We start from the raw sequence: 19,448 nt of genomic DNA on the forward strand, positions 1-19,448 counted from the left end.
ATATAAGAACATATTCTAACAATCAGAAAGATGTCAGTTTTGATAAAGAAAAAAAATTCAATTATATCAAAAAATATTTAAAATTATATGATGTTCTAGAGGAGAGAGTCCTCTTCTAGAATGTATAATTTTTCTCTTGGTTAGAATAGATTTGATTTGAAAAATGTGGTGGGAGATGAAAAATATTGATTTCAAGAGAGTTCAAATTCGAATTATTATAAACGAGAAAATATAGGTCTAAAGCCAATTTTTATTTTAGTTTTTCTAGCTATATATGTTATCCATAACATAGTCTTAGGTCAAAGGGAATAAGTTTATTTCCATATAGTTCTGTGGTGGGAATTGGATCCCTAATTTTTAACATTTTTCAGCTCCTAAAAAATTATAGATAAATATTATGAAAATATGTCAATTCTTATTCCAAATAATTGTTAAGGATTATAATCCTAAAGTTCATCCATTTCTACACATTTCATTAGTTCACTTAATTTTCAAATTCAAAATAATAATACCAATTTTATGTCTTTGAAGGTAAACGATTATACATTTGTTAGCCTTTTCTTTTACAAAAGGGTGACATAGGTTTGTGCTTTTACCCCCCTATAATTCTATTGTTAGACAAGTCCAAACCTATTAAAACATCCAAGATGTGAATTTGTTGAATAACATCTATTGATCCTTTGGTTCAATTAATTTTATCAAAGACATTGGAACTATATGTTGGAGAATAGAAAATTTAATCAACAAAGGAAAATATTAACATTATATTTACAATCTATATGAACAAAATATAGAATTTTATTCAACATGATTAGAAGCACTAAATAGGGTTCATTAAAAAACAAAATGAAAAAGAAACGTTTAGGAAATGTAAGCTTTGCCAATACAAGATTCAGGATCTTAGCTAAATCATTAATAGCCTAATAAGAATATTAGGGACCATTTAAAAGGTTTCACCCTAAATATCTTTTATTACCAACATATATTTATCCGAACATTCCAGAGAAAAGACAATAATAGGATTCCCATGAATATTAAGGCATGAAAATTGACAAGAATATAGATTTGAGCTACCAAGATGTTACCTTACCTTTAATAGATTTTTTTTTTACAATATGTAAAAAATAAATTTATTTAAAGTCATAAAAACCTTTATAGAAAATGCAATTGGTAGGCCTAAGGCAAGATTCTGCTACCTATATTGGCATACTCTTGCCTGTGCCAAAATTGGAGCTGCAGAGGCCATAGCGTTACTACTTTTTTATTTTAAAAAAGGATGGTGCTCACTAAGTAAGAAACATGGTGGTGTTGTAGAAGTTGGATTTCACATTGCAATATGTGATGTTCTATCCCTTTAGTTTAGTTTTCATGGAGTATCTTATGTATGGAAAAGAAATGCAACACAATTCCATAAACTTTCATAGACCTTTGCTAAGGATAAGATGATTCAAAGAGGCCTTATGAACCTAGAACTATAATAACTTTTGAAGCTATTGGCTTGTAAATTCAGTTACCCATTTCATAGTTACTCTCTTTAATTGAGATAAACATAGAAAACAAAATATTCTTATCTAGTATGCAAGAGAGCCTTTTTATTAATGTGCAACTACAATTGAAATGAAAGTTAAATGAGAGGTTATTCTAAGAATTTCCCTCCAAAGCGTGGCCTCCTCTAGTGGTACCCCAAATCAAACTCTTAATGTAATCTTGTTCTTTGAATAAGTCAACAAAATTTGGATTCAATTTGATTTGAAGAAGAATTTTCACACCCCTCAATCCAAGTTCTAACTTGTCAAGCATCCAAAGGCATAAGACAATGTCTAGCACTAATTCCAATACATGTGAAGTTGTAGTTCAAGTGAAATTTACACCTTCTATACAATCATATAGCAAAATCACCAAGGAAATCAACCATAGGAAACTTAGAAGGCCTCGGGATTTTTAAAAAAAAAATATTGCTACTAGATTCTCATACTGAAGATGGATGTGGTTAGTGGAGAGAAGCACTAATTATACTATGTGCAAATCCACCACTTGATTCTATATTTCAGTTTATGAAATTAGGAAAATAAAGAATGTGAAGGAGTCTAAGGATGTAGCACATTATAGGTTAATCCATTAAAAAGAGGCCTCTTTCAATCTACTAACCAAAACTGAATTTCACACCAATCCTTGTAAGTCAAATGGAAATGATTAAAAATAATTTTAGTGCTAATACAAAGATCATATTTAATTTTTGAATTCTTTTCTAGCTCAAGATGATACACAAAAATTGTCAAACCAAATGCAAATGACAGAATTGAAAATAGACAAAATAGATGCAAGTGTAATGGCATTTTTTTTGGAAAGAAAACTTATTAGTATGGACACAACATTGAATAAGGATAGATTCACAATCTCATCATTCAAAAGTGATGACTTATCATTCATTTTCCATGGAATTGAGATGTCTTGGTCTCTCATCTAATTCTTCTATGACAAGATGTTCTTTCTTTTTCCATTTTTTTGCAATTATGTTTGTGGTAATAGAACCTATTTTCTCAAAGCTGACCTGTTATTAAAAAATAGAGAGTGATTTGTGAAATTTAAATCAATTCTATATGAGATAACCTTGTTACCCATGATTTTCCATTATACAAAGGGATTGTAGAGAAGTTTTTAGAATGATAATATTTGATTCTTTAGTATAGACTTGCATGTTTAAAATGAAACATAACAATTAAATTTTGTACCTTTAATAATGCATCAGGATCAAATGCACGATGGTTTGTATCATTCAAAATAATAATGACATCTCTAATTTGTTGAGCTACTAGTATGTCATCCTCCCTTATCTATTGGCATAAGAATAAATACATTGAGTCAGAAGAAAACCCTATCAATACATAAAATTTCATTATTTACAATGTTTTAAAAGAAATAAATCTCTTAATGATATCATGCATGATAATACATAAAGTGTTGCAAAAATATAAATAGCTTGTCAATCAAATAAATAGACTTTCCTTGAAGGTAGCTAAAGCTACTTGAAATAAAACCTTAGCACCCTCATTGGACAAAACATCCTAAACATGCATTGTAGTCTCTAGTGGTATTCATAGGAGCATAATTATAGGACATGTGAAGGGCACATAAGTTATAAACAAAATGTGTTGCACATAAAACAAACTTTAAGATGAAAACTTGATACTCACTTCAAATGGAAAGCTCTTTACAAATAGACAAAGAAACCATTCTATTGCTACAAGAGAGACATTAAATTCCAAATGCTCAAAATGTGCAACAACTCTTCCATACTATCAAGAAAGTAGAATAAACAAGGATACAGGTCAAGAAATATCCTGGGAAAAGAATTTTTCTATGCTGAAAATTCCAAACATTATACAGGAGAGTTCTTAATCTTTACCTGGCAATTTTTTTCCCATGAGCTCTCTAAATACCTTCTATTGAATGTGATATCTTGACAGGTTGTCCATATAGAAGTCATTGACAAATACATTCTCCAAAAGAATGGAAAGCATCCAAGATACATCCTCTTTAGTTTAGCCTTAGTCACATCTCCTTGAGCTTCATAATACCAGATTTATACTGATGACCAAATGCATGTGGCAATGGTTTCTCTAGATGACTACTCAGTGTTAGGATTTTAATTGTTGAGTAAACATGTGTCATATTATCATAAAACATATATTTAGTAAATAATTGCTAATCATACATTTAAGACCTAATTTAGGTATATGTAAATAATTCCAACTCAAACTAGTGCAAAACTAAATTTAGTACTATCAGTTGTATATCTAGCTATTCCAATTACCTGCCATAACTCAACACTAGTATTTTTTTTAGAGACCTTATCTTGCAGATGAGACCTTGAGAATTTAGTCATGTGACCATGTTTTTTGAAATAAAACATGGTCATAATGTTTAGGAAGTAGAGATCTAAAAAAAGCTCCTCTAATTTTAATTTGTTGGCTGGCTTTTCATCTGTCAGAGTTTTTTTCTAAACTTGACTAATGTTACAAGGGATAAATAGTGCATGTCTTTTTCCATTGTTTGGTTTTTTTATGCATAATTGTTTGGGTACTATATTTTGTTATAATTTCTTGTAGTCATTTTTTTTGCATTCTTTTAGAAGCAATAGTTGTAGAAACATAAATGATAAGGCATAATAGTATGGATATTTTGAATACTTTTCCAAGCTATCTAGCATTTCCATGCAAATGTAGGCGGTACAAATCTCTTAATTTAAATGCCTCTAACTTGAAGCTTAGAAATCATCAACTTCATCATGAGTATAGTTGGCATCTATTCACATGCTAGTTAGAGTGGATCTATGATGAGGAGATATTTATCTTGTACTTATTCTTTGATATATTTGTTCTTCTTGTGTGATATGTGAGGGCACTGCTATAGCTACCAAGAGACCTTTTGTTGCATGCTTCAAGAATTTCTTATACCATTTACTACAACATGAAATGCATGCCTTTAGAAAAAAGGTTAAAAACAAAGATGCATTTGCAACATGTTTAATGAAGGAAGCCAATAAGAGGGGTCTTACTCTAAATAAAAGAAAGTGAAGGGGCTTTGATAACTTTATGGATGTCCACAAATATACCATCTTTACATTTATGAAAAGATTTATCAGATTTTTAATGCAAAGTATTTATTTCTTTATTTTTTTAGGATCTTCGACACACTTTCCCTTCACATCCCTATCTATATAGTATAGATATACATGGAGCATTGTAGAGGGTGCTTGTGGGGTACTCTTTTTGTGACTGTCATGTTGGTTATTGTCAGGTATGGCTAGTTTTATATTTTTCTTAATTTAATAATTATAGTTTTTTGGAAATGCTCACATGAACTATTTCCAGTAATGTGTAATGTTCCAAAATATATTTAAATAAAGATATTTCTATAAATATTATCTTCAAAATATATTTAAGGGAGAAATATTGTTCCTCAAACAGGGCTTGAATTATGTCACTGCACTTTTACTGCTTGTCATGTGAACTAAGGAGGATGTATTTTGGATGCTTGTCATGCTTTTGGAGAATTTATTTGTCAATGATTTCTACATAGACAACCTATCACAATGTCACATTGAACAAAGGATATTTAGAGACCTCCTAGAAAATAAACTGCTAGGTAAAGATTAAGAACTCTCTTGCATAATGATTGGAATTGTCAACATAAAAACCTTCTTTTCGTAGGATATTTCATGATCTGTATCATTGTTTTTTCTACTTTTCTAATAGTATGGAAGAGCTACTACACATTTGGAGCATTTCAAACTCGATCTCTCTCTTGTAGCAACATAATGGTTTCTCTATCTATTTTCATAGAGCTTTCCATATGAAGTGAGTATCAAGTTTTCATCATAAAGTTTGTGTTGTATGCAATAGATTTTGTTTATACCATATGCACCATTCACATGTCTTATAATTATGCTCCTATGGATGCCACTATAGACTACAATGTATGTTTGAGGTGTTCTATTCAATGAGGGTGCCAAGGTTTTATTTTGAGTGGCCTTAGCTACCATAAAGGAAAGTCAATTTATTTTATTAACAAGATATTTATATTTTTGTAACACTTTCTATAATATCATACATGATATCGTTAAGAGATTTTTTTGTTAAGTTATTTTAAAACTTGTTAAAGAATGAAATTTTTTTATTGGTAGGGTTTTCTTCTAACTCAATGTATTTCTTCTCATTCCAATAGATGAGGGAGGATGACATATTGGAAATTCAAAAAATTGGAGATTTCATTAGTATTTTCAATGATACCACCCATCATGCATTTGATCCTAATTTTTTATTTTAACCATGCAAGTCTATACTAAAGAATCAAATATTATCTTTCTAAACACTTCTCTATAATCCTTCTATATGATGGAAAATTATGGGAAACATGGTTGTCTCATATTAACTTGATTTAAAATTTCACAAATCACTCTCTATTTCTAAATAATAGGTAGCCTTTGAGAAAATTAGTTCTATGACCACAAACACAATTGAAAAACAACGTAAAAAGAAAGAACTTGCTATCATAGTAGAATTGGATGAGAGATCAAGATGGCTCAACTCCATGGGAAATGAATGATAAATCATCACTTTTTAATGATTATATTGTGAATCTATCCCTATTCAATGGTGTGTCCATACCAATAACCTTTCTTTCCAAAAATAATGCCATAATGCTTGCATCTATTTTGGTACACTCAATATCAAGAAAAAATACCAAAATTTAATTATTTGTTTGATTTTTTTTGAATTGTGACTAAATTATAAAATATAACCTTTTCTTAAATATTTTTAAAAATGACTTTTTGTAGATAGTACAACTAGTCTTAAATTTTCCTTGTATAATTCCCTGCATTGATCTTTTAGCAAATAAAATTTAATTATATGTTTCTTTAACTGAAATCATTTCCTATGTAAATATTTTCTAGGGTTTTGAGCTCATAGATAGAGAATATACATGGTTATGTGATAATGATTTGAAGAAGTTACTAAAAAAAAAAAACTCTATTTAGTGTTGGATCTAGATCACACATTGCTCAATTCTGCTCATTTTGTTGAAGTCCCCCACGAAGTGATAGGATATGTCACATCAACCTACTTAAAAGCCATGTCAAATGTTGAATCAGGTGTACTAGTCAGTCAATTACCTAGATACTTTTTAAAATATCATTTTATTTTTTGAAATGATTTCTTCTATAGTTGTAAGGACTCATGCTTTAGTTACCTATGCCTTTTTCTTGATTGCACCTTTCCATGTTTTTTAACAACTATAATTACCTTTTCTATTTGTTATTGTTTTTATTATTAGTCTATTCATTGCTTCTTTTCACTTGATTATTGACTTAACATTTCTTCCTTAGACTTATTTATTCTTATTCGTTGCTACATGACTTGCAATCATTTTTGTTCATGATAAGAGTTTCTTATTGAGGTGGTTCTATGACAATGTTTTCAGTCTGATGTTGTAAGTTAAATGGATCTTATTTGATGTTATTTTCCTCTTGAATGTTGATTTTTACTCTTGCAATGAGTTCTTATGCTGATTGGTTTGATCTAGATATTTGATTGTTGAAGAGTAATATCAAAGGATTATAATCCTTCTTCTTCGCTTATGTTTTATGGTCATCCAATGTATTGATGAGAGATTTTATGTGCAAGGGCTTTGAATATTGGTAAAGAAAATATTTTAAGGTTAAGAAATTAGAAGAAAAGAAAAAAGCTTTCTTCTATTTTTTTGTTTGAAGAATATAAATAGAGAGTGGAATAGAAATTGATTCTTTCAACAAAAATTTTCAAAGTAGAGACGAGAAAGTTATTCTATCTCTTGTGGAAACTCCTAGTAAATTAATCTCTTGCAAATGTAAGATAGCATATTTTATTCTCAAATCTTTGTTTCTTATAATTTTTTCATGCCTCAACATTGACGAGTTTTATAATGAATTAGTCATATTGCTTTTCTTTCTCTAGATTGTTCAGTTGTGGTAGCATGGAGGGCTAAGGAGTTGTTGGTAATACAAGATGTTTAGGGGGAGACTTTTTTCATGGTCCCTAATATTCCTATTAGGATAATAATAATTGAATCAAGGTTTTGAATCTTGTGTCAACAAAGCTTACATTTCTTGAACCTTTTTTTCATTTTTTTATTTAATGAACCCTATTTACACCTTCTAACCATGTAAAAATAGAATTCAAGATTTTTTTCATATAGAGTATAAATATGATGTTAATATTTTCTTTTCTTAATTATTTTTTTTATTCTCCAACATATAGTTCCAATGAATTTGAAAAAATTAATTGAGCCAAAGCTTCAATAGATGTTATTCAACACATTCACATCTCAAATCTTGTAATGAGTTTGGACTTTTCTCAAAATGGAATTACAACCTAACAAGAAATTTGGTTGCATTTTTATTCTTGGAGTTGAAGCCTATTGGATCAATTGTGTTGGTAGTCTTTTTTTTTCTCACAAAAATTTCCTCACAAAAAATAGTCTCTTAGGTCATCATAGGAATTGGCACAGCTCAACATGTCCTCCATACATCTACTATACACGAATTTTCCTTGCTCTTGACATTGGTATTATTATGGTGATTAAATTTTGTCATTACAAGAAGTGACTCTATTTTTGCAATGCATGCAAGCAAGTCTCAATTATTGCAGAGACTATGAAAAGAAAAAATAGCTAGTGGAGACCTACAATGGCTTGCATATTATTCACATGGAAATTCTCACAATAGTTCTTTTCATTCAATAACAAGTGAACTATCTATTTGTTCAAGCTCATAATTCCTCTTTTATAACTACTCTCAAATATCTTATAGAAAATGATTACATGATGTAAAAAGTTCTTTTAGATAATCACATTTGCTTCAAAGTTTTCTAAAATATTAATTGATTTTTACATTGACGAGTTGGCACCACTTTCTCTATTACTAGGAATAACCTAATTATAGATCATTGATAAAAACATTCTTTTCACTTGCCTTATTTTTATCTAATTCCTAATTTTATGTTGTTTGTAGACTAAGGTTCAATAAATGTCAACATGAGCTGTAATGAACACTTTTATCACCCACCTAAGAATAAGGAAGAGGAAATATTTGATCATTTGGAACCTCCATATGTTAAAAAGTGAGTACTTGAATTGATTTTGTTTCATGGTTTTTATGTGAACAATTAATGGGGTTTGATGGTTTTTTAATGCAAAGGTCTTCTTTCTTGACATCAATTGCATAATAATTTGTATCTTTTTTAGAGAAGTTAGCACAAGAAACAATTCTTGTGTGTGGCCAAAGTGTTCCAAATTATATTTTATAAGAGTCTACCACTACAACAATTTAGAGATGTGTAACTAACATGAAATATAATTTTAAAATGCTTCAATACAAGAATTTAAAACTGTCGAATTGTTATTTTATAAAGATTTAGATTATTTACTTTCATGATAACTACGACTTTTGTTCTTTGAGAAGAGTATATAATGTTATAGTGATCATGATCATGGTAGATCTAATGTTGGGAGAAAAAATTTGTCAATTTTTTGCATTATTCATTAAAGGGTACTAGCTCAATGGAAGATCACCCACTTTAAAAGTAGGAGGATGGTGGTTCAATTCTATCATGCTCTAATATGACTCAATTAATGATTAAATAAATTACCAAATAAACTATCAATTATATAACCAAATATACTATCATATATATACCAAATGCACTACTAAATAAACTACCATACGTAGTACCCAAAAAACTACCAAATATACTACCAAATCAGCTACCAAGACTACTAAATAAACTACCATATAAACTATTCAATAACAATAATAAATGACTAAATTAATGACTTAATTAATGATTAAAATAATTTTGTCATAAATTTGGTTGGGAGATAAATATTTGGCAAAAAACTACCATTGGTCACGTCATCAAAATTAGTCACATATCCAAAATAATTAGTAGTTTATTTAGTAATATATTGTTGTTTTTGTACTAGTGTTGGAAATAACTAACTACTTGGTGAGTATACTCTAGTCAACAAAAATTGACCATGAGCACTTATCCTCATTACAACTTGGCCTCCATTGTGCCTTGATCGTAGTGTAGACTGACCAATTTTTCTTATGAATAAGTAAGTGTTTTGCACTAATATACAATAATAAGATTTCCTTTAAGGTGAACATAATATTTTCTGGTTACCAACTAGAACAGTGGCTACTCTAAGTTCAACTAATGATTTCCTTCCACTTTTTTTGCTTTGTATTCCTCATTCTGGGTGTTCCATGCCTTGTGAATTTTCTATCATACCAAGTTTTTCTATATTTTTAGTAGCATTCTTCACACTTTCAGCTATAGATTTTTCTTCCTCTTAATCTAAATATTCTTTTTCTAATTCTTTCAAAAAAATTGCACTAATTCCTATATCATCCTCATCCATATGTCTACCTACTATGTTCTTAATTATATTATTTATTCTATTTATTTTGTCCATAAGTTGTTGATAGATTTTTTTTCCTAGATCTCAAACTCCTCGCAATTCTAGATTTCTCCTACTTTATTCTTATCTATATTATCCAAATTCTAATTATCTAGAAACTCTTCTTGATATATCAATTCAAATTCTCTTAAAAATGTCTCTACCTAAATAGGAATATATCTACAAGATCCTTCTCTTCTTTTCTATGTTTTCTCAGAAGGTTGGAATAGATATTGTATTTAACTCTTTTATTATTATTATATCTAGATGTTTATCTTCTCCTACTCTTACTTGAAGGTCTAAAGTTGTGTTTTTATTTGACATTGATGCACTATCTTCTTTATTCTTTTCTAAATTGAGTTTTTCTATATTATCCTCTAAATCCTCATAAAAAAAATTCCTCCTTATCCATTTCTATGATTCTCTCAAGTATTCAACTTTTCTCCTTTATTGCTTCTTGACTTTTTTCATCTTCTAATTTATAATTAGGGTCCTTTTAAAATTCTTCTTTATCTAAGTCAACTTCATCCAAAAGAGATTTTTAAACCATGTTTGATTTGTTTTATTCATGGAGTTTCACTATATTGTTTTCCAATATATCTATGATAAAATCTATGGTTTTGAAATCTTTTTACTTATTATTTGGAAGCTTGGGAGAAGTTATTTTATTAGTTATTTCTTTATTGTGATTTTTAAATCTATCTTTGGATTGAAAATGCTCACTTTTAGATAGTGTCCTTTGAATTGAAATAATAGATGCTCTTTTTGTGCTTCCTCTAATATTTTTTTTTGATCTATCAAATCATTTTGAGTGAGAATTAAATCCTTAGTTAGGATTTTATAAAGGTTTAGATTTCCTTTAATATCTTCAATAAACAATTGTTGAGTTCTATATTGGGTACACTATTGGAGTTTCTTGATATTCTCTTCCAAGCCAGTGATTCCATCTTTCTCAAATCTATTGTCACTCTCACTTTCCTTTCTTTTTTTTAAATTTTTGAAATCTACTTGATCTCCCTCTTAGGATTTCATCTTAAGATTACTAAGGTTGATTAAGTTATCATAGTTATCTTCCTCTATTCCTTCCACTATTTCTCCCAATTCAAGAACTTCTTTCGAGAAACATATTTCACTTGCCAAACTTCATCATTTCTTGCCTATTTCTTTGTGATCTAATATTGTAAGATTATCAAAAGGCTGAGATTGCATATTTCTTGGGATTTTGGTTATCTTATCCTAGTTTCTCTTAGGAGGATTCATGATATCTAATTTAATATTTTTTGGTTTTCCTATTTGTGTGTGTGTGTGTGCGCGCACACACACATGCATGCACACATGTGTGTGTGTGTGTGTGTGTGTGTGTGTGTGTGTGTGTGTGTGTGTCTGAGAGAGAGAGAGAGAGAGAGAGAGAGAGAGAGAGAGAGAGAGAGAGAGAGAGAGATCTTGTATTATTGGCATTCCTTTCTATTAACACTATGTCTTGTATATGGCCTTAAAATTTCACTATTTGAAAGTTATATGTAAATATATTAGTAATTATTTTATGGGTTTAAAGTCGTGAAGATTTGGTTTAAGATAAATAAAATCTTAACATCACTTTATTTTTTCTAATTAGGATTGATGATATGGAATTCTATAATTACACATCCTATACATTTGATAATTTGGAATTTTAGTAGTTTGATGGTATGGATTAAATTACCACCTAGGTTGGTAGGTTATGGTTTTTGACAAAATCCTCATCAAAGCTAGGGGGCTATTTTATATAATTAAATCTAAACCCTTTATAAAAAAAAAGAGGACCTAAAAGAAAATTTTCTTTCATTATTGCTACAATACAAATAAGCCAGATGATTAGATATAAAGGATATACTTATATATTATTTGTAGAAGATTTCTTATCATTTTTTTAGTTTAGGATCCTTCATTTTAAGCCTATTCCAGAATGTAAAAAATGACTTGGTCCTTGCACTCAAACCAACATTGTCCATTGTGTATATTGCTAATGATTAGGCCATTCTCTTATAATTTCTATTTAATATGGTGTGATTCCTATCCTTTATTTTCTTGATTGGAGGTCTTAGAGGATTATCTTTTGGGTTCTTGCACTTGTCTTTTTTTGAAAATTTGATTTTTACAAAGAAATTGATTTGCTTCTTTATTGAATTGTCTTCCACTTTATTTTGGCCTAAGGTAGTTTTACATATGGAGGAATGAAATTTTTTTCATTCTTTTAATGTTTTGAATAGCATCATCATTTTTTTGGAGAACTTCAAGAATTTTTTTGATAAGGTGAACAATTTAGCATATTTCATTTTATTAAAGTATCCATATGATTTCACATTGAAATTTTCTCTTTCAAATTGAACCATTTTCCCTCTTTAGGTCATACTTTTATGAGCATGTGTAACAACAAAATTATCTAATGTGTTATTGGACACCAATCTTTCAAAGTTTGAACTAGATGTATGTAGGTTTGTAACTCTAAAATTGAAGTGGTGTAGGATGGATCTCAAAATTTTGATATCATGGAATAAATGCCTTTAATGTGATGTTGATGTTTGCATTTGAAATTGGTTTGGAAGGTAATTAATATCTAATCCTATGTCAAATCTTTCCTAAAATTTGTGTTGACAAAATTTTTTTGTAGTTATCGAGGGCACATGGATTACTCACAATTAATGGATTTTCTTGTTTGCAATAAGACTATTTGGAAACTTTGCCAACTAAGAGTTGGAGGGGTTTGTTTCTATTTTTCAATGGGTGAGTGGCTTTATGTAGAAATCACTACTTATTTTTTGGATTAGAGTTCAAAAATAAATCATTTCTAATGTATATAGAGTTTTATCACCAAATCACTTCCAATGCTTTTTTGCACACTTAATTTTTGGTCGTTATAGATCAAGAATATGTATTGTTGTCTTTTGTATAAATGAATTTTATTCCAAACAAAGAATTTGTAGATTGAATATTCTACCAAGCTGTAAAGATGTAGGCACCAAACACTAAGCCATTAGCCTCTAGATGTAATAATAGGTTGTGCTAGAATATTGTATCTCCAATTTATAGTGATTGCAGCCCTAAATTTTTGAAGCACCATCCCTTAGAATGACCACACACACCTTCTTGATCTAATGACCCATCCCTATTAGAGAAGAATCACTGCCTAATTGACAAAAAGCCAACTCTTTTGTACCATGCTATTCTTAGTTAAAGAACATTAATTTTTTTAATCTTATCCATAAATAAAATTACTTTCCAATGTAAGCTTTTGTCAATAAAATAATTTTTAAATAAGAAAATAAAACTAAATAATAATTATTTTAAATAAACTATAAAACTATTATTAATTTATATTTAATTTGTTATGTGTGAATAAAATGATCATTTTAAACAATCTCAATTTATTATCTATATCACTGTGATTATTATTGTTTTCTTCAGAAACTATTTTAACTTATTAAAAAATTTATTGGTGGTTGCAAGAATAAATGTCACTCTAGGTTGGCCATGTTGGCTACTCGTGTTCACCTCTATTTTTTTTTGACTAAATAGACCAAGCCCATCCCTTATCTTCTTCCCTCATTGGCTCTCCTATCCTTCATGGTTTCTTTACTGAGAAGGTGTTCGGTATTCTTGTGCCTCCTCTAGGTAAAAGCTCTTGTCACATCTTTGGTCATACCATCTCTATTCCTGATAAGATTATTGATGTAATGAGGAATTATTGGGGGCTTACCCTAGTTGGAAAGTTCCCCCTCTTCAGGCCTTTAATGGAACAACTCAAGCAGTTGGCAAATTTGACTCACTCCCTTAAAGGGAGTTTTAACATTAGTACCCTAGTAAATAGATTATTTGTTTTCTCCTTTGTCTTACAAGAGGACCAGTCTTATATTCTTAGAAATGGCCTTTGGTCTCTAGGAGGGAACCCAGGTAATTTCCTTAGTATTCACAAATAGAAACCAAGATGGACTCAACCCTTAACTTGGGAAACAATGCCTTAGTGTGTGCATGACTTTTAGGTTTCTATTGGAGTTTTTGAATAATGAGGTTTTATAGGTATAGTAGATTGCATTAGATCACTTTTGGAAGTTGAAAATGTCACCCAAACAAAAGCTTGCCTCTTATTTGCTAGGATGTGTGTCAGTGTGGTAGTTAATCAAGTTATTCCCATAGAAGTCACTATCAAATCTAAGCTAGGATCCTAAGTCCAAACCCTATTCGATAAGAAGGCATATTTGTTTTATTTGAGATGTAAAAAGTTTGTGCATTTGGATGTGAACTATACTGCCAAGTTGTCTAAGTCAGAATCTGCTATGGCTCTAGCTAATAGATCTAGGGAAGCTATTTCTAACCCACCCTTACAGATAGAGATCCCAACCTTGATGAGGAATAAGGGAATGTATATTCTCCTTTTCTTGATTCCCAAGGTTCTCATGTCTATCCTTACACCCTATTAAACCCTAGTGGATTAAGGATATGATCATAGGGACCATGTTTCCTTGATCTCTTCTAGTTGTGAGAACCTTCCCTTAAAAGAAGACAAAGGTTCTCTATTGACCCCAATGCAATGAAATATTCTAGACTTTTTGGTTGAGGCTTCCTAGGATTCCTCTTCTAAATATATTAGGCCAACAACTACCTCATCCCCTATTAGATCAACTATTGGAAAATCTTATATTTTTTTGGTTATCCCTAGGTCAGGATCCTCCTTTTGAGTGACCTTTGGTGGTCATGTTTCCTCAAACTTGGAGGAAACTAAGCTAGTTTACCATAACCCAAGGCTAGGGACATATGGGGATTATGATTCTACAATGTTGAAAGTAGTACTCTAAATAGTGGTTGATAAGAAAAACAAAAGGAAGAATTGAAAATATGTGGGTAAATAAAAAAGAGTCAGAAAACCTTGGAGTTGAAAGGACCTAGTAAAAGGGTGAGGATCCCTAGAATATATTAATAGGTGATGGGGCCCCTCTTGGGTGTATACTAGAAGTGTGGGCGAAAGGGTTTAATCATTTCAAAAACTAGTCCGATTTCAATTTTGTTATCATTGTAGGAATTCTTTCCTTGAATGTGAGACGATTGAATAATCATGTTAAGTAGCATATGCTGAAAAGTTCATTAGGTGATTCTAAGGTTAATATGGTGCTCATTAATAAAACTTATATGAGTAAGATAATTTGGACAAGGTGATGCCCTACATCTGGCCAACAGATTCTTGAGTCTCTCAGAAGGCCAATGGAGCTTCTAGAGATTTGGCTATCACCTAGAATGTGGACAAAATTTAAAGTACTCTTTTTCACTTTCATGTGAACTCCATTATTTTTGTTTTCCATGAGATTATTACTTGTTGGTACTGGAATTTAGTGAACATACATGCTTCAAACGCTAAGGGGAAAAGAAAACAACAATGAAAATTCCTAGAAAATATGATGTGTAATAACTAGCCTATTAAATGACTTCACTGGTAGTATGTAGACCTTGAAGACATCTATCAAGTGTTTTGTTCATTGGATCTAAACATCAAAAGGGTGAGGTTTACTTGGTCCAACTGTAGATAGGGAAAAAACCTTATCTAGGTTAGATTGGACTAATTTTCTTTATCATCCAAATAGAGTAATATTGATGACTTCTTCCTTGAGGAAAAACCTAGAATAGGGTATGGCCCCATGTTCGTCTAATTGAAAAGAAAGAAAGAAAAAGAAAACATGACCCTTTTAGATTTGAGATAATGTGGCAATCCAATCGTAAGTCAAGTGACTTGATTAATAAATGGTGGAAGACCCCGACTAATTCTTCTCCTCTTTGAAATGTTAAATTTAAGTTGGATGTTATTAGAGTAATGTTAAGAAGTGGAATAAATTATCCTTTGTAAATATTTTGAGAAGAAAAATGACTTGGAGAGAAAACACATGATCTCCAAGAAGAAAGTGGAAGAAAATCTGAATGACATGGACTCTCAAAAGTTGGAAATATGTGATAGATAGAAATGGCTCTCAATCATGGCCCAAGAAGAAACCTTCTAGAGGAAAGAATCTAAGATCCAATGGCTTACTAAAGGAGATAGGAACACAAGATTCTTCCATCATACAACATTACAATGCAAGAGTAGAAATATAATCAAATCCCTTAAATTGGATTATGATATGGTGGTTATAGATGAAGTTGATATCAACAATGAAGCCATTAATTGCTTTCATCAAAGGGGTGATCTTGATGATGGTGTTGAAGAACCCATGATATTCTAGATTGTATTCCTAAGCTTGTTTCTATCGAGGACAATAAACCAAAAAGGTTGAGTGTCAAGAAGTCAAAATTGTTTATTTCTCCTTCAAAAGCTTTAATTCTCTAGGCCTCAATGGGCTCCCTCTGAATTTTTTTCAAGAGAAGTAACACATTATGGAAGAGGATTTTTTCAAAGACATCTGTCACTTCTTTAGAACTGGTAATACAGTTAGTAAAATTAATCAAACCTACATTGTGCTCATTCCAAAAAACATGACCCTAATTGTATTAAATATTTTTTCCTTATTAGTCTCTATAACACTATTGAAAAAATTATTGTCAAGGCTTTGGTGAACATGATGAAAATAATCTTGGGTAAAATCTTAAAAAAAAAAAAAAAAGACTTTGTGAGTGGGAGGAATATTATGAATGTGGTAATTACAACCCATGAATCCTTATGCTCTATTAATTCCAATATTAAACTTGCAATTTTTCCTAGGCTTGAAATTTATAAAGTGTATGTTAGGGGTGAAATGGTCATTCCATGCTAAAGTATTAACTAAATTTGGCTTGTTTGGTAAGTTCCATAAGATGATTATGATTTGTGTCAGCTCTACCAGCTATGTTGTTCTTGTAAATATTGCCCCCTTAAGATTTTCACCACTAGTAGAGGCCTCAGAGAAGGAGACCCCCTTTACCCTTACCTTTTTATAATTATGGAAGATGTCCTAAGTAGGAATCTGAACATAATAAAACTCTCTAGGACTATCTTCACTATCAAACTTACCTCTAATATACACACCATTACTTATGAGAGATTTTTGGATTATACTATCCTTTTCAGAAAAGCTACTCTTTCTAAAGCTAAGGCTTGGAAAACCCTATTAGATAACTATACCAATCTATCTAGTCAATATATAAATTTTCATAAAACCAAACTCTTCCTTTTTAATACTTAGCAGTACATGCAAGGAATCATTTCTATAGAACTAGTATGCCAAATCCTAAGACTCTCGTATATGTATCTAAAACCTTCCTTTCTCTGATGAAATAGCCAACCATTACTATTGGAATAGTGTAAAAGAGAAATTTCAAAAGAAACTAGTTGGATGGAAAGGAAAACTTCTGAGTTTTGGGGCTAAGCTCCTTCTTCTTAAAGCATACGTTTAAAGTATTCTAGTGTACCTCCTATCTTTTTCTTTAATGGCTAAAAATTTGGAAAATGTCTTCAAAAAAATCCAAAAGAAATTTTTGTGGTCAAGAATTGAGGAAAAGAGGAGAATGATTCTCATTAACTAGAATCATATTTTTGAATTATACGGGAATGGTGTCCTAGGTGTCAAAAATCTCAAAAGTATTGGAATGCAAAATAATAAGTCTCTCATATATGTATCTCAACCTCCCTTTCCTAGATGAAATACCCAAACATTACTATTGGAATAGTGTCATAGAGAAATTTCAAAAGAAACTGGTTGGATGGAAAGGACAACTTTTGAGTTTTGGGAGTAAGTTCCTTCTTCTTAAAGCTTACCTTCAAAGTATTTTGGTGTACCTTGTAACTTTTTCTTTAATGGCTACAAAGATGGAAAAAAATATTAGAAAAAATACAAAAGAAATATTTGTGGTCAAGAATTGAGGAAAAGAGGAGAATGATTCTAATTAACTTGAATCATGTTTACAAAACCAAGGTGAATGGTGGCCTGGGTGTTAGAGATCTCAAAACTATGAATAAATCTCTTATCTTTAAGATGGGTTGGTTAAATCTTTAGCGAGATAAAGAGTTGACAAAGATACTGAGGGATAAATATTTATCTTGTGAGCCTTCTTGTTCTTACCTAAACAACAATAACTCCAATGGTAGTTATGTACTATGGAAGAACATTCTAAAAACCATAAGCCTAGTTGGAAGAGGTAGTCATACCCAAATAGGAATGGTAGAAAAAGAAAATTTTTGGAAGAAATTTTGAACAATGAGGTTCCTATTAAGGACGTAGTGAATAACCAAGATTTTACTGACTAGTTAACTGCTCATTTGGTAGCATGGATAGGAATTGACAACTGGGAATTCTTAATCTAGAATTGCTTTTCAAGAATTCTTATTATGGAAAAGGAATTTGATTTCTCTATTTGGTTACACAAAATAGAAATTAAAATTTACCTATCGAGAAGCCATTAAAGGTTTCAAACTGATTGAATCATCTAGATTGATATCTCCTAATCAAACCCTATCCTTGAATAAACTAGAATAAATCGCACATAGAATTGAATTGAACTGACATCTACAAAAAAGTCATCATACATTGATAATTATCTAAAATCTTGGCATGAAAAGCATGAAATTCCTATCTATCATCTTTATATTTATTTCATCCATAGACCACTAACTCAAAATAAAATCAATAGTAAGAAACTTGGAAATTTTCTTGAAACCCTCGATCTATGTGGTTTGGCATTTCACAGTGCCTCCAACTACAAGACCCACAACCTAAAACCTTCATCTTTTTGGCTCCTTCTATAAAGTTTCTATTCAAGTACAATATTATTTTTATTTGAAGAAAAATGATATCTCTAGTCCCTATAGAGATCTCCCAAATTGTGAGCATAAACTATGATCATCACTAGAATCGTGACTTTAACATAACTGCAACATCTCCTCTAATCAAGATGGAGCAGCCTAAGCATCACTATAGATTAGAAATTATGATTAAATATTGAAAAGAAAATAGAAATACAAATTTCTATTCCAATCACAAGTATTTTGGTCAACAAATGCTTGCTTTGGGTCAAAATGGGAATATGAATTCCAATTGGACAAAACCAAAATGAGATTTTTTTTTTTGAGGAATTTGACAATTCCTATTCCACTTCAATTTTAGTAACCAAATGGGCCCTAAAGATTTATGTGGGAAAGAATGTCGAAAACTAGTTAGAATGGGAGAATGGTAATATTAGATGGAAGGACCTTATTAACTTTTGGCATGTCTAATGGGAAGCCAAAATAATTAGACATGTTAGCTAAGAGGTGATTATCTTCCTTATAAATGTCCTCCCTGACACTATTCTCTTTAATCAGGATCTAGAGGATAAATGGTTCTAGAGATATAAATGCAATGGCCTCTTCTCTATTAGTTTGGCCTAGAGAGTGCTTGAGGAATCCTTTTCTAGTGATATATTATGGAAAAGAATTTAAACCTATTACCTACCACCAAAAATAAACTATTTTT

The 19,448-nt window shown here is 30.5% G+C and overlaps 2 pseudogenes; one reads left to right on the forward strand and one right to left on the reverse strand.

The window, feature by feature from the left end:
- Positions 1–2,401: 2,401 nt before the first annotated feature.
- The window catches only part of LOC149536432 (uncharacterized), a 94,159-nt pseudogene continuing 77,112 nt past the window's right edge, over positions 2,402–19,448 (reverse strand).
- Positions 3,600–6,108, forward strand: LOC149536433 (uncharacterized; annotated as a pseudogene).

The sequence above is a fragment of the Cupressus sempervirens genome, chromosome 10 (genome assembly GCF_028749045.1).
Source record: "Cupressus sempervirens isolate cs-2001-9-10 chromosome 10, ASM2874904v1, whole genome shotgun sequence".
NCBI lineage: Eukaryota > Viridiplantae > Streptophyta > Pinopsida > Cupressales > Cupressaceae > Cupressus > Cupressus sempervirens.